We start from the raw sequence: 14,687 nt of genomic DNA, 5'->3' as shown, positions 1-14,687 counted from the left end.
CTGTTGAAAGAAGCAAAGGGCACATGTTATAATAAAATGTCACTGGACAGCCTGAAAAATCTGTATACCTAGTGCAGAACTGTTCATTTTACTCCACACTCACATCTCACTGGGTGATCCAGAGTGAAGACATTCGAGTCTTGCCTCACATCTGTTTTGGTTTAACACCAATATAAACCATTCTGATAATTTGCCAAATGTACACAATATACTTGCTGGAAGAATTCTACACTGATTTACATGTACAATATAGGAGCACACATCTAGTTGAATGCACCCCACCCCAGCCCTCATGCACAAATTGGTTAGGCACTGTTTGATGCAGTGTCTTTCAGTGCAGGAAGTCTAGCTAAGACATACAGAATTATAGAGGAGCAGCCACAGGAATATATTCCACTTAGAGCGCAACCGGATAGACCTTCAGAGGGAAGCTCGAGCTGAACATAAAACCTGCAGGGTAATATACACCTAAGCTAATCGGCATCCTGCTATTTTGTCTTCCATTTTGCACACTATGTGCCGTCCCTTGAGACCAGCACAGCAGGGGTTGGAGAGTAACAACAGGAGGAGGTCCTGCAGTTTGGACGAGATAGAACATACAAAATAAGGTTAACCAATCCTTCCTCCCTCCCTCCTTCCCTCCCTTCCTCCCTCCCTCCCTCCCTGGCACGGATATGAGTCAATGGGGAGTAAGAAGCAAGGTGGGGTAAAGGAGTGTGGAGTAGGTTTAAATAGAGAGGGGTGCAGTGCATAGCAGATGGGTAGCAATCTCTACAGAAATGTTATGAAAAGTAGATGTTTCAGTTAGGGTTTTTATTGATAAAGGCTGATAATGAAAAGAAATGAAACGGTAATGCTGGGGTTTATTGAAGCACAGAGCACAGGTGCCTTCGTCAAACAGTGGCCACGTGGATAACACAAAGAATCATATCAGAAGGTCACCCTTGCAAAATGTCTCTTCTCATTGTAATACCATTTCTTTCCTCATCCTGGGCTCCTCATTGACATTCATAAGCATTGAACACCTCAACACATGTGCGAGATCCTAGAGCACCTTTCAACATAGGAGAGAAAACTCTCCTTACATGTGCAATAATAAATAACTTCTCATGAGGTTAAGTTAGTTACTTACCTGTAACTATTGTTCTCCTGCATGGGTCTGGCATGGATTCACAGGCCCATGAATAATCCCCGTCGTCAGGCTGGGAATCCTCGGTAAAAGAAAAAAAAACGTTTCACTTTAAAAATGAATTTCTCCTCTAAACCAATCACTATCCTATGGGTCATACTGCCCCCATCCAATGACAGCCTTCTCCCTTTGCCCCACCCCTGGTAGGCATCTTTAGATTTGGTAAGCACGTAAAATGGCACTATGAACCAAGAACCAGGGAGGTTTGCACGTGAATCCATGACAAACCCATGCTAGAGAACAATATTTACAGGCAAGTAACTTAAAACTTCTCCAGCATGGGGGTCTGGCGATTCACATGCTCATAAATAACGATTACACAGCAGTACATATACACAACCACAGGAGCTGGCAAGGCTCGACAGAAGCAATAAGCACTCACCCCTGGAACAGACTTGCCTCACACAAACAGGTTGTGTAGCACCAGCTGGCCAACTCGGGACTCCTCCCTGCAATCCCCGTTGACGCAGTGGAACCTTGTGAAGGCGTGCATGGACCTCCACGTTGCAGCCCTGCAGATGTCGAGCAGAGGCACACCAGAGAGAAACGTGGTCGCTGCTGCAATGGCTCTGGTGGAATGGGCTCTCGGAATGCCTGGCAGCCAGTCGTTGAGTGCATGATGCAGCAGGAGAGCCACCTGGAGATTGAGGCCTTCAACAAGGCCTTTCCCTGATTTACAGATCCAAAGTTGACGAGCAACTGAGAAGTCTTCCGAAAATCCTTTGTACGTGCCACGTAGAATTTCAAGGCACAAGCAGCGAATGCAAGGCCCAGAAAGGTAGCACCAAAGGTTTGTTGAGGTGGAATTCCAATGGTACCTTTGGCATAAAGGTAGGGTGTGTACACCGTACTAGCCTTGAAGCATGGAAAGACAAGTAAGGCTGATTGCAAGACAGGGCCTGAATCTCCCCGACCCACCTGGCCGAGATGATAGCCACGAGGAAATCCTTCTACCCGAGAGTAACTTCAGCTGAGCCCGATGCATAGGTTCGAAGAGCGCTCCCATGAGCTAAATCAGCACAACATTAAGCTCCCAAGCTGTGGCAGAATGCTTCACCCTACACTACAACTCTCATAATTCCTCCCCACTGTTTTTCGCAAAACCACTCAGACGAAGAAGAGGCAAGTCAGAGCCATGAAGATTGCCCATAGGAAGGGAGTTGTTTCTTACCTGTAACTCCATTTCTCTAGCGTTGGTATGTTTCATGGATTCACATGCTTGCATATTTCCCGTCGTCAGGCTCGGAAACATCAGTAACTTTAATATAGTGGTTTTCCTATGGAAAAACTTCGACACCTTGAGTGTCCCATCAACGTCTTTATGGGCGATTTAGGCAGCACCAATGGGACGTCCAGTATATAGCGCCGCCCCACGGCTTCCCTTCAGATTTTAACCTCTCCAAAACAAGAGGACGTTTGCCTGAAGGTGGAGGCTGGAGGGCACATGTGAATCCATGAAAGATACCAAAGCTGGAGAAATGGAGTTACAGGTAAGAAACTACTCCCTTCTCCAGCATTGGATCTTTCATGGATTCACATGCTGTGAATAGACTACGTAGCAGTAAGAAGACCTGGCAGTGCATAACAGGCAAACGGGACTCGTACGAAAGGCAATATAAACCACAACAGAAAGATAATACCTTCAGTCATTATACCAGAAACGCATGTGTAACAGACAAACCCCGGAAGCTGCAGGGCTTACCTTACTGGAACAGACGTTGAAGCACTGCACGTCCTCAGAATGTTGTTGAAGCAGGCAGTAGTGTCTGGTGAACATGTACGGCACAGCCCACCTCGCTGCCTGGCAAATGTCACTGAGCGGTATGCCCGCACACAGGGCTGCCGACAACCCAGTGGCTCGCATAGAATGAGCCCTGGGGGTCGACTGTAGAGGCTGGTTGGCCTTATTGTCTCAGAATGAAATCGTAGATGACACCCATCTGGAAATGCCTTGCTTCAAAAATCGGCTTCCCCCTGTTGGGAGGGGCCAAAAGCCACAAAGAGTTGTCTAGATGTCCTGAACAAACAAGTCCTCTCCAAATAGAACTTCAACGCCCTCTTGACATCCAAGGAATGCAACTCTTTCTCCGCTGGAGAGGAAGCCTTAGGGAAAAAACATTGGCAAAGCCATTGTGGCAATCTTGTGAAAGTCAGACGGAATATTAGGAATAAAATGAGGGTTCATAGCCAGGAGAACCTTGTCCCTCATTAAACACAGGTATGGAAGGTCAATTACGAGAGCCTGCAGTTCCAAGACCCGCCTGCCAGAAATAATAGCTGCTAGAAAAGCAACCTTCCAGGTGAGAAATTTAATGGCAGCCGTTGACATTGGCTCAAACAGTGGTTTCATGAGGCCGCGAGCACCAAGTTGAGGCTCCAAATCGGAGAAAATTTCTTCTTTGGGGGAAAAGTCCTGAAAAGGCCCTAGAGGAAATGCTTCATCAGAACTGGGACGTAGAGTTGCGCCGCCGTGTGAACCTGGAAATGGCCATCAACTGGACCTTAGAGGACAATGTCAGACCCTCCTTCGCAAACATGAGAAGTTAAGGAAGGAGTTGTGGAGGAGAAACCCGCAACGGCTGTAAGCCAGGACGCCGAGAACTCCAGGCACAGACTCTTTTCCACTTACGGGTGTAAGATGCGTTGGTAGACGGTGCCCTTGCTGCAGCCAAGATGCAGCAATATGCCTGAGGAATGGTCAGACTTCCAAATTCAGAGTGGTCAGGAGCCATGCTGCTAGGCGGAGAGAGCCTGTGTCGTGATGCCACACCATCCCTTGGTCCTGTGAAAGATGATCTGGTTCTGAACTTTAACGGGGCGGGTCGTCCCTCGCTAGATGAAGGTGGTCTGAAAACCAAGTCTGCCTGGGCCAGAACAGGGCCAGCAGGATGATCTTGCATGGAACCTTGCGAATCATCTGAATCATTTTCCTGACCAGTGGAAACAGAAGGAAGGCGTAGGCGAACAGGTCCGTCTACGGGATCGAAAGCACGTCCCCTTTCAAGTCCGGATGAGACATTCTGCTGGCGAAGAGACTGCACTACTTGTTCTCGGGGCTGGCAAAAAAGTCCTGAGGAGGAGTCCCCCACTTTTCGAAGATCTTTGCCACTAGGTCGCCCCCAGCCTCCACTCGTGCATCTGCATGGACTCCCTGCGGAGAGCATCTGCTTGAATGTTTTGAATCCCGGGTAGGTAAAACGCCTGTAGCTGCACCCTGTGGGCCACGGCCCAGATTGTCTGAGCCTCCCGGGACAGGAGGCGTGAATGCGTGCCCCCCTGCTTGCGTAGATAAAACATAGTCGTGGTGTTGTCGGTGAGAATCCGAACCACTGAGTCTTGAACAAAGGGAAGAAAAGACTTCAGCGCCCAATGAACCGCCTCAATTCCAGAATGTTAATATTGCAACGCTTACCTCTGCTGCCCTGCAGGAGTGCCAGGTCCGCACTGTCAGAAGTAGATTCCCCAGGCGCTGGGTTTAGTAGCCTTTGAGGTGGGATGCTGGACCCAAATCACTCTCTCCCCCTCTGCGTCACTGAATGGCAGTTGCCCAGCGTGCAGTATGGTTGGGAGTGATTTGGTGGGACCCTCAACGTGGTGGTGGTCAGATGGTTGACAGTCAAGGAGTGGGTCTGCAAGTAAACAAGAGGATGACGCAAGTATACCCTGTGTGAACTATCGCCCCCACCACCCCATGTTCCCCATGTGCACTGGTGTAGGCTGGCTGGTGGTCTGGCTCACCTTACAGGTAGTTGGCACGAGGCTTGAGGACCGGCATCCGGGTCTAGTTGCTTCAGTGGTGGTGGCCCAGACCTGCTGCGGCGCACTGGATGCGGTTGGTAAGTGTCTTTATGTGTGACCTTGTTGAGCAGCGGGTCCTGCTGGAATTTGTCCTTTTGTATAGTCTCTTGTGGTTGCAGTATCCTTCTGTAAGGTCTATAGCAATGTCTATAATGTCCGTTTACTAACTGTCGCCTTTCTTCCATTGTAGATGCAGCGAAACTAAAGGCTGATGTGGCGAAATGGAATGCTGATGCAGCGAAACTGAACAAGCCCCATGAGAGTGGGGCAAGCCTTTCAGGTGAACAGGTTGTGATAGCAGCTGCATGCAGGCTTTGCAAATGCTGCAGAGATAATGCTCACAGTGTTCTCTCTCTCTTTTCAGGTCCGGTATGCTGTATATCAGAAGAGTTCCTCTGGGGTCACAATGACTTCAGGATGCGGCTCGGATAGGTCCGACAGCGGGCAGTGAACAGCTGGAGCTGCTAAAGCTGGAAAGCAGGTCCGTACGGCGTGCCGACAAAGCGTGTGGGATACTGCTCTGATTACTTACCGGTAATCTTCATTACTCCTAGTCCTACTCTTCCTTGTCACAGTACTTAACTCATGAGGCCCCTGCCTCCGACACAGGACCTTCTTCTATTTCTTTAAATCCCTATAACTCCTCCCCCACATCCATGTCACTCAGTTTCATATTACCAAGCCGGAGCATGGGACCTTCCCCGCAGGGAGGGTTAGGACGGTTGTCAGTACTGTGACGAGGAAGAGTAAGACTAGGAGTAATGAAGATTACCAGTAAGTAATCAGAGAATTACCTCCACGTCCACTCTTCCTCATCCCAGTACTTACCTCATGAGGTATACCAAAGCAGCAACGGGGAAAAGGTCCCAATGAGACACAGAGCCAAAAACAGTGCAGCAAAACACACACCCACAATAACTCTTAATTCAAATCCCCACAGACAAAACTCCAACCACGAAGGAACCAACCCCCGAGTGGGAAAAACTCAACCGATAGCGGTTGATGAAAAGGCCTAGACCAGCCAAGGCGGCAGCCATAGAAACCTCTTGCAGAGAAAACCCTCCTTGCATCGACCCAGGAAGCCGCCAAACCCCTGGCGGACCGCCCCGGATCGTGTGCAGGCACAGGCAGGCCAGAAGCCACGAGACCCTGGAGATCACAACCCGGAATCACCGGAAAATGGAAACCACAGATGCGTTATGCCCAGCCCCAGCCGGACCACAAGCAATCAGAAGACTATCAGATTGGTGGAAAAAAGCAAACTTAGCCAAATACTCCAACACGTCCCGCCAGACATAATGTTAAGCCAAGCCACCTCCTCAGGCATTCTCAGATCAAGAAAGAAGTCAGGGAGAACCAGATCCTGAGAGGTGTGAAAACCGAGATACAACTTAAGGGAGGAACTTCGGACCACACCTCAGCACCACCGAGTCGGGCAGCACCCTCAGGAAAGGAGGGTGACATAAGAGCCCCAATCCCCCCAAGTCTACAGGCAGAAGCGAGGGCAATAAGAAAAGCAGATTTCAGTGTAAGATGTTTGATATCAATCTCGGAAATGGGCTCAAAAGGAGGCCCTTGAAGGAACCGTAATACAAGAGGGAGATCCCAAGGGGGGAGCCCTTTATCAGCACAAAGACGGGAAGAAGAATAACCCTGGAGCAACTTCCCCACCAACACCTCCCCGTCCAAGTGACCATCGGAGTCCCCCAAAAGGAATTACATAGAGGCCCGCTGAGAGCGAAGCCTGGAAATAAAACTGCCAGGCGCCTGTCAAAACCCCTCCTGGAGGAACTGAAGGATAGCAGAGAGGCCAGAACGCAGGGTAGGTATCCAAGACCGCCCATACCTGTGTCGGAAATGACCCCAATGCCTGCCGAACACCTTCAGAGTGGAGGGTCTGAGAGCATCCATTATGGACTCAACTACTGTCATGATGCCTACCCCCGAGGATCCAGACCAAGTCCAGCAACCCCAGAGGCAGGCATCAAGTTATTTCAAGCAAGCCCAACAACCCCTACTAGGGGCTATTTGGGTGCAGTCCTGGCGCCTATTGCGCCAGGCTCATATGGATAGTCAGTCCTGGCGCCAGGAACATAGGGTAAAACATACCTGCTGCAGACCATGCTGCAAACTTACCTGCTGCAAGAGCTCCAAGCCAAAGGAGGCTTGGAGGGACTACTTTAGCTAGGGACTATTTTTTTTTACTCGGGTGGGGCTGGGGAGGAATACTTACCTGGGACTACTTTGAAGGCTATTTAAACCACGTCCAAGGAGCAGCACACGCTTCGCGTTATTCTGCATCCAGCACTCACTGTGCCTGCAAGCCTGCATCCAGTCTTCTGCCATGCCCGTCTCGAGTCTGCAGCTCCTAGAAAAAGGGAGAAAGAAGGAGAAAAGGTTAGAACAAGAGCAGAGAGGGAGAAGGTGAAAGTGGATCTAGGTCATCTGGCCTAAGCCCCGCCCACATGGTGCCTTCCTGCCTGTCGCTCTTTTTCACCACTTAGCAAGCCCCGCCCACATGGTGCCTTCCTGATGGCCGCTCTGTTCCCCTACTTAAGAAGCCCTCCAGCCTCTTTTCCTTTGCAGATGGGGAGCAGGTGCAAGTGGATCTAGGTCACCTGGCCTAAGCCCCGCCCACCTGGTGCCTTCCTGCCTGCCGCTCTTTTTCACCACTTAGCAAGCCCCGCCCACCTGGTGCCTTCCTGAATCATGCTGTTCCCATCTTCATCTTGTATCCTGGCTTTCAACATTATGTGTTACTACTGACTTCTGCCAATTGTATTTGCTCCCCACTCTTGCTTCTCCACTCTTTTTGACTGCTTACTCTCTGTTCTCTCCTCCTTTCCCATCTCCCTTTTCTTATCTCCTCCCCTTACTTTCTTCTTTGCACTTACTCTATTAGAATTGTCCCTGGACCTAATATGATAGCAACCTCGTGTGTTTCCTCCACCCTCCCATTACTGTTTTTTCCTCCTCAGGCCTCCTCCAGCACTATCTGAAACGTCGTCAGGCCTAGTATCATAGTCGCTTGTTTTGTTCCTCCCCACCCTTTCTGCACCCTTCTCCCTCACCTTTTGTTTTTCTCTGGCTCTACCAGAAATGTTGTCAGGCCTAGTACGGTAGTTGCTGGTCTGTTTCCATTTCCTTCCCACTTTCTCCCTCCCTTCCTTATCTATGTCTTAGCTCTTGCACTATCTGAAATGTCGTCAGGCCGAGTACAATAGTTAATTTCTCATCCTTACTGTTCATGGCCAGTAAGAATGTCATTGTATTTTCACTTGTTTCCTCCCTTGCCTTGAAGCGCTTTGAAATACAATGTGTATAGGCGCTATATAAATAAACTATCATATCAGCAATACCTTTCATCCTTATCTGGATTCCCGATCCATCGCGCCTTCGAGCTGGAAGAAAGAAGTTATTTTCTGCGCGTCGCCTCGCCTGCTGCAGCGCCGCCGCGCTGAACTCACCAGCCTTCGCAGCATCTTCACATTTCACTGCATCCTTCTGCATGTTCCCGCCACACTCCGGCACCTAAGGGGAAGACAAGAACAGCAAGGTGAGCCAAGGGAATACACAGAGGTAATATTAGTTACCCCCCATAGACTTACCTGATTTTACCGCCGGAGGCATTATTCCCCAAGACTTCATACTTTCTCTCAGCGCCTGAATAAGGGAGAAAGCAACAGGTTACATATTGACATTATTTTATCGAACTGTGTTGGATAATACAAATCCTTACCTGAATGTTACCGGCTGCCACAAGGAACTCTTCGCTAGAGTCAAGCTGCAACCTGCAAGGAATCGGACAAGAGTGAAAGTCAGACATTTGAACTCTTACGAACTATATACTTACGGCGTCTTGCCAGAAATATCAGAGTCAATATTGTTCTGGAACTCACCAATTCCTTCGAACCAGTGGAGCAACTGGTTATCTACGCGCCCCTGCACTCAAAGCAGGATGGAGAGCTCATCTTTCCTAAACATCAGGTGAGACTATAAGAGGGGACATTAAAGGTGGTCAGTGGGGAGAACAGCGGGGGTGGGGGTTAACACTCAACTCCACGGGTGGTTAACTCCCTTTCTCCATTTGCAGACGAATACTCCTACGGGCCAAGCAAACGAAGTTAAGTGGGCTAGTCCAGTCTGTCATCTCGGCACTACGCGTAACATTGGTGGAGACCACAGCTGTCCAGTTCAGATTGACGCCCCCGTGGGAGCCAGGTGAGCGTAACAACTACAGGATCTGAGAACCCCTGAGATATCAACCTAGACTGAGCAATAGCCACACTGCCCATTGCATCTGGTGGACTTCCAACCGCAGATCCCCTTGAAGGGGACACGGCCACCTCAGAACCAGCCTAGGTTCCTAGGACCGAAGCTCCAACAGAGAGGGGAGCCAACTCTGGCGGGACCAGAACAGAGCTAACAACAACACAGTCACCCTGGACAATCTCATGCCCCAAACCACACGGGGCAGAAGGGGAATAGGCGGCAAGGCATAAAGGAAAACCCCAAGGCCACTGTACAGAGAGGGCGTCCATCCCCCAACTTCATAAGGGAACTTCTGCTGAGGCCGGGGACGCAAACAGGTCTAGAACCGGGGACCCTAATCTGACAGGTCACCGCAAAGACCTGGGCCGACAGGACCAGTTCCGCAGATGAGTGAAACCAGCGTCTGAGAAGATCCGCTTAAACATTGTCCACCCCTCTGATATGTGAGCCTACCAGAGACATCAGATGAGATTCCTCCCAGGTGCCTATCAGCGCTGCCAGAGCATTCAAGGAGCAGCCGGAACCCCTTTTGCAGTTGACATATGCCAAGGCTGTCGTATTGTCCGATCGGACCAAAACCGCCAGCCGTCCAGCAACTCCTCGAAGTACACCAGAGCTTGGATAATGGCACAACTCTTGCCAATTGGATGATCGCTGGCTCTCCCCAGATCTCACAACCCTTGAGCTGAGAGAACCCCCAATGTAGACCCCCCCCCAACCCATTCTTCTGGCATCGGTAGTAAGAGAGGCCACAGTAGGAAGGACCAGGCACACCTCAGCCTGTAGACCTGAAACCCCCCGCCACCATAGCAGGGAGACTCGCAGCGCTGGGGACACTGAAAACAAAACTACGAAAGCCGAGACGTCGGGAGCCAGTGGGAGAGCGTATAAGACACCAGGGGACGTAACTGAAGACGGGCTCAAGGAACTGGAAAACACGCAAGACACCACGTGCCCCGTAACTTCAGCAACAGGCGACCCGAGACATACTGCCTTCTGAGAACCCAGCCCAGAACAGCCAGCAAGCGCCCCCCCCCCTGCACAACATCCAGAGTATATTCCGCAAAGCCCCCACGTTGAAGCGCTCCGTCTGGACAAGCAGTGCAGGGCCTTCAGACCCATAAGCAGGTGACATCCTAGAAGGCATAGGGACCAGGAACACCTGCAAGTAGAAAACTTGACCCTGAACAGGGAGAGGAATGGGCAAGACGGTAACCCACAACAACCATTCGGAGAGAACGGACCAACGTCCTAACCATGCAAAAATATGGACAGGAGGAGACAGGAACGGCAACTGATACCCCCCCCCCCCCTCCGGAAGGAGCCCATTACCCAGGAAGCCGAACCACACCGGTCCCATACACCTCTGAGAAGATAGAGACGAGGAGCCAGGGAAAACCGCCAGTCACTGCACTTGCACCAGAGGAAAATCACAGGACTCTGAAGCAGGCCTGCGCCACAATATAACAGCATGCTTGTCAGCCGACAAAAAGATCCGACCTATCAAAAGGAAGATACAGGACAGCCCAGAAGTCCAGCAGACCATGGTCCCCTCAGCCGACAGAGAAGCCACCAGGCTGGCGTCAAAAGGGTAGAGTACTGTCACAAAGCGGGAAAAAGCAATCCATCCCGGATTGCAGACATCAAAGGCAACCCCCTACCTGGAGTATGCCTATACTGGAAAACCCACTGAAGTGACATCCCCCTCCACCGGCACCAGGGGCTCTGAGAACCCCTCTGAGCACAGACATGTGCCACCATGTGCCTGCATCCTGGGCTGTGTGTGTCTGAGGAGCGGGTGGTATGTGACATGCCTGCGACAGAACAGAGCCCCTGCACTTTCAAATACTCTCTGCCACTGTCACCCCACGACAAGAAGCAGAGAGGCCTCACAACAAAAGGGAAGGCTAGCCCATACTTCCAAGTGCTTGCCATCATTTCCAATAAAAATGTGTACACAGAGCATGAGGAAACGGCCTGTCGAATCTAGATGGCCAAAACAGGAGGAGAGGGGAAAAACATCAAGCCCAGCCCTCCCCTCTACTTACCTTCCCCCGGGCCGTGCAGGACCCGGGACACAATGCTCACGCTGCAGTCCAGAGCCCAGCAAAGAACCGAGCGAAGCAATCCGGCTCAGCTGTGACCGCAAGCCCCGCAGGGGGCCCAGGAGTCGTGCCGCACCTGAGGGAGCCGAGGGCCACGCCACACAGCCCCCCCCCACCAGGAGGCCAGCAATCAGTGCTCCCCAATGCCCCGCACCGGGAAGAAAAAGTCCAAAAATTAAACTGAGTGACTTGGATGTGGGGGAGGAGTTATTGGATGTGGGGGAGGAGTTACAGGGATTTAAAGAAATAGAAGAAGGTTCTGTGTCGGGTACTGTGATAAGGAAGAGTGGACGTGGAGGTGGTGATAATGGAACTTGCAGGGATAAGCGTTACAGTGCCTGGTTTGCAGCCAGAGAGAATGCAAAGCGTTGGGTGCGGCCCAGGGCGGGGTTTAAATAGCCCTGGGCTCCACCCAGCGCCACTAGACCACCATGGATTGTGGTACATGGATGTCTGGGGGCCATCTTAGGTCCTATGTGGCATCCTGATGTGGGTGCCATCTTGGTGTGGGCTGCAGTGCCCATACACTGTTGCTTTCGCCAGCCATTTGCTGGGTCCAAATCATGCCTACTGTGTGTGCCTGATCTAGGATCATGGTGTCAGCATGTGTTTGTGTTGGGATCATGACAGATATGCAACAACGCCTCCTCGGGGGACCACAGACCTTGCACAAGAAACTAGTCCAAGTGCCCACCGCAACCGACTTGGGAGGCATCCATGACGATGGTATAGCGAAAGTCCGGTTCCACCAAGGCCATGCCTGCCATGAGGTTGCTGCCGTGAGTCCACCAACGCAGGGCCGCTGCCAGGGCCGGGGAGACGGTCTGCGACCATTGGGATGCGAGAAACCCCTGTACAGGCCGCATGAACAGCCGACAATTGGAGATGAGTGGGATGCAGGACGCCATGGTACGAGAAGAGACATGTGCACTCGGACCATCACCGAAATTCCTGGTACAAAGGAGCCCACCAGGGACAGCAGTTTCTCGATCCTTTCTTGAGCCAGTTGGACCTGATTGGGCGCGGTTTGGAAACGAGCACCCAGAAACACAATTTCCCTGGAGGGCGTGAGACAGGATTTTGCAAAGTTGACCGCAAAGCCCAGACTCTAACAGGAGCACAGCTGCGCTGAGTGATGTGGACGTCTGCTGACGTGTCATCCCTCCGACCAACCAGTCGTCCAGGTATGGATACACATAGTGCCCTTCCCTGCGGAGGTAAGCCGCCACCGGTGCCAGGCACTTGGTGAATGTCCTGGGAGCCGATTTCAGGCCTAAGTGAAGAACCCGAAACTGGTAATCCTCGTCGCCTACCATGAACCTTAGGAACTTGGGCTGCATGGGGATGTGAAAATATGCGTCCGAGATCCAATGACGGCAACAAAAAAAAAAAACGGCTAAACCGAGCGAATGACATCCTGCAATGTTAGCATCCTGAACTTTTGGTGTTTTACATCTTTGTTGAGGGGCCGCAGGTCCATAATAAGGCGCCACTTGCCGTTCGGCTTCTTGATGACGAAAAACCGGGAGTATGTGGCTTTCCCTTTTTCTGATGCCCAAACCTTTTTGATAGCCCCTTTCTCCAAGACCCGCAGGTGTGGCTGAGTTATTCGCACTGGTGGAATAGGAAGAGGCAGAAGCCTGAACTCCGGGTGGCCGTTTTGGACTGCATCGAGCACCCATATGTTCGTTGTGATTAAACGTCACTCCTCGACATGGTGCGACAACCTCCCCCCTAGGCGACTGCCCTTGTGGCAGTCATTGTTGAGGCTTGGACTGACGGCCTCTTGAGAGGAAGAGGAGGACCCCCTCTTCCTTTGTCCTTGATATTTCTTACTCCACTGCGTGGACTGGAAAATCCGCCAGAAACCCTGGGTGAAATAGGTAGACCGACCGCAGCCTTTATCGCAGGAGCCTGCAAACCTGGCATTCCCAGAGACCCCCCCCCCCCCCCCGAAAGGAGCAAAAAGGGGGAAATCGACTGACTTCCCTGCAGGGTAGTCAAAGACCTTGCAGTATCAGAGTCCTTCATGTTTTTGAGTGTGTTGTCAATCTTCGCTCCAAAAAGCTGATCCCCCTCACATGGCATGTCCAATACCTTGTGCTGAACCTCCGGCCTGAAGTCAGTACAGCGCAGCCAGGCCTGCCGTCGGAGCACCACACCATTATTGATCTGCTTAAACCCAGACTCTGCCAGGTCAACCGCCATATTGATACAGTGGTTCGACACTTCCTCCCCCTCACGAACCAAAAGCATCGCCTCCTTCAGTTGTTGCTCCGGCAGGTGGTCCAGCCACAGCTCACGAGCATCCAACTGGCTCAGAAGAGATTGCAACGTCGTTAGCACCTGCACCGAGAAGACTGACTGCAGAGTGACCAAAGGATATTGAGGCGGGCCAGCCCCCAGGCCCCTTGACATGGACTGAAGAACCGGCTGCAGCCCAAACACCAAAGCATCCAGAAAAGGTCTTAATCCAACTCATATTGCAAGGGAGACTCATGCTGGAGAATGTCCATCGGAAATCGACGTGAAACCAGCCCTCGGTTGCCACAGCGTAATTCCAGACGACGGCGGGCCCACCGCCATCACCACCGGGGAGGCCGCCGATGGGGCAGTCACCGATGAAGCCGTCAATAGCACCAGAGTCCACTGGACCGACACCAGTGGGACTGTCGATGGGGCCGTCAACTTTGGGGTCTTCGACGGGGCCACACATCAAAACCTTCGCCATCGGAAGGTCTGTCGTCGAGGAGGACGTCGCCGGTGGAACCGATGACAATAGTTCAGGTATCAGCACGGTCTTTGGCACCGACCCATCCTTAACCTCAGAAGACCCCTTTGACGAAGACTTGGAACGTTGTCTGGAGGACTCAAGGCCCGAAGAAGAATGGCTTCTTTCCTTAGATGTCGACTTATGCGACGAGGCAGAGGAATGAGGCCGGGATCTCGCTCTATCCGTCGTAGAGACCTTACGATAAGGGTTCCATGTCATTTCATCACAGGATGTTTTTTCGCTGGGTTTTTTTACCGCAAATATTTTAATGAAAAAACCCATCGAATTATTTTACAATTATTTTGGCGGGGGAACCCCCCCAAACACCCATTCCCTTTAATTTTTTCTATTCCCAATCATCCACAACACATAAATATAATTTTCTAACCCCCAACCCCAAAAAATTCAATGTTTTTTTTCGTTAAAAATTTTGCGGTAAAAAAACCTGTCAAAAAACATTCCACGATGAAAGGACGTTGTACCACGTGAAGGTTCTGCCGACTTCTCCAGCCGTGCCGAGTCCTTCGGCTTGTCCTTCCTGGATGCTGCA

The 14,687-nt window shown here is 51.3% G+C and overlaps 1 protein-coding gene across 1 annotated transcript in view; it reads right to left on the bottom strand.

Annotated features, from left to right (window-relative positions):
• LOC138489437 (zinc finger MYM-type protein 1-like) overlaps nucleotides 1-14,687 on the bottom strand; it is a 155,053-nt gene that overhangs the window by 4,942 nt on the left and 135,424 nt on the right. The gene's annotated exons all lie outside the window — the stretch shown is intronic.

Source organism: Ambystoma mexicanum, chromosome 9 (genome assembly GCF_040938575.1).
Source record: "Ambystoma mexicanum isolate Mex_15411 chromosome 9, UKY_AmexF1_1, whole genome shotgun sequence".
Classification (NCBI taxonomy): Eukaryota; Metazoa; Chordata; class Amphibia; order Caudata; family Ambystomatidae; genus Ambystoma; species Ambystoma mexicanum.
Note: the sequence above shows the minus strand (reverse complement) of the source record. Positions and strands in the feature narration are given on the sequence as shown.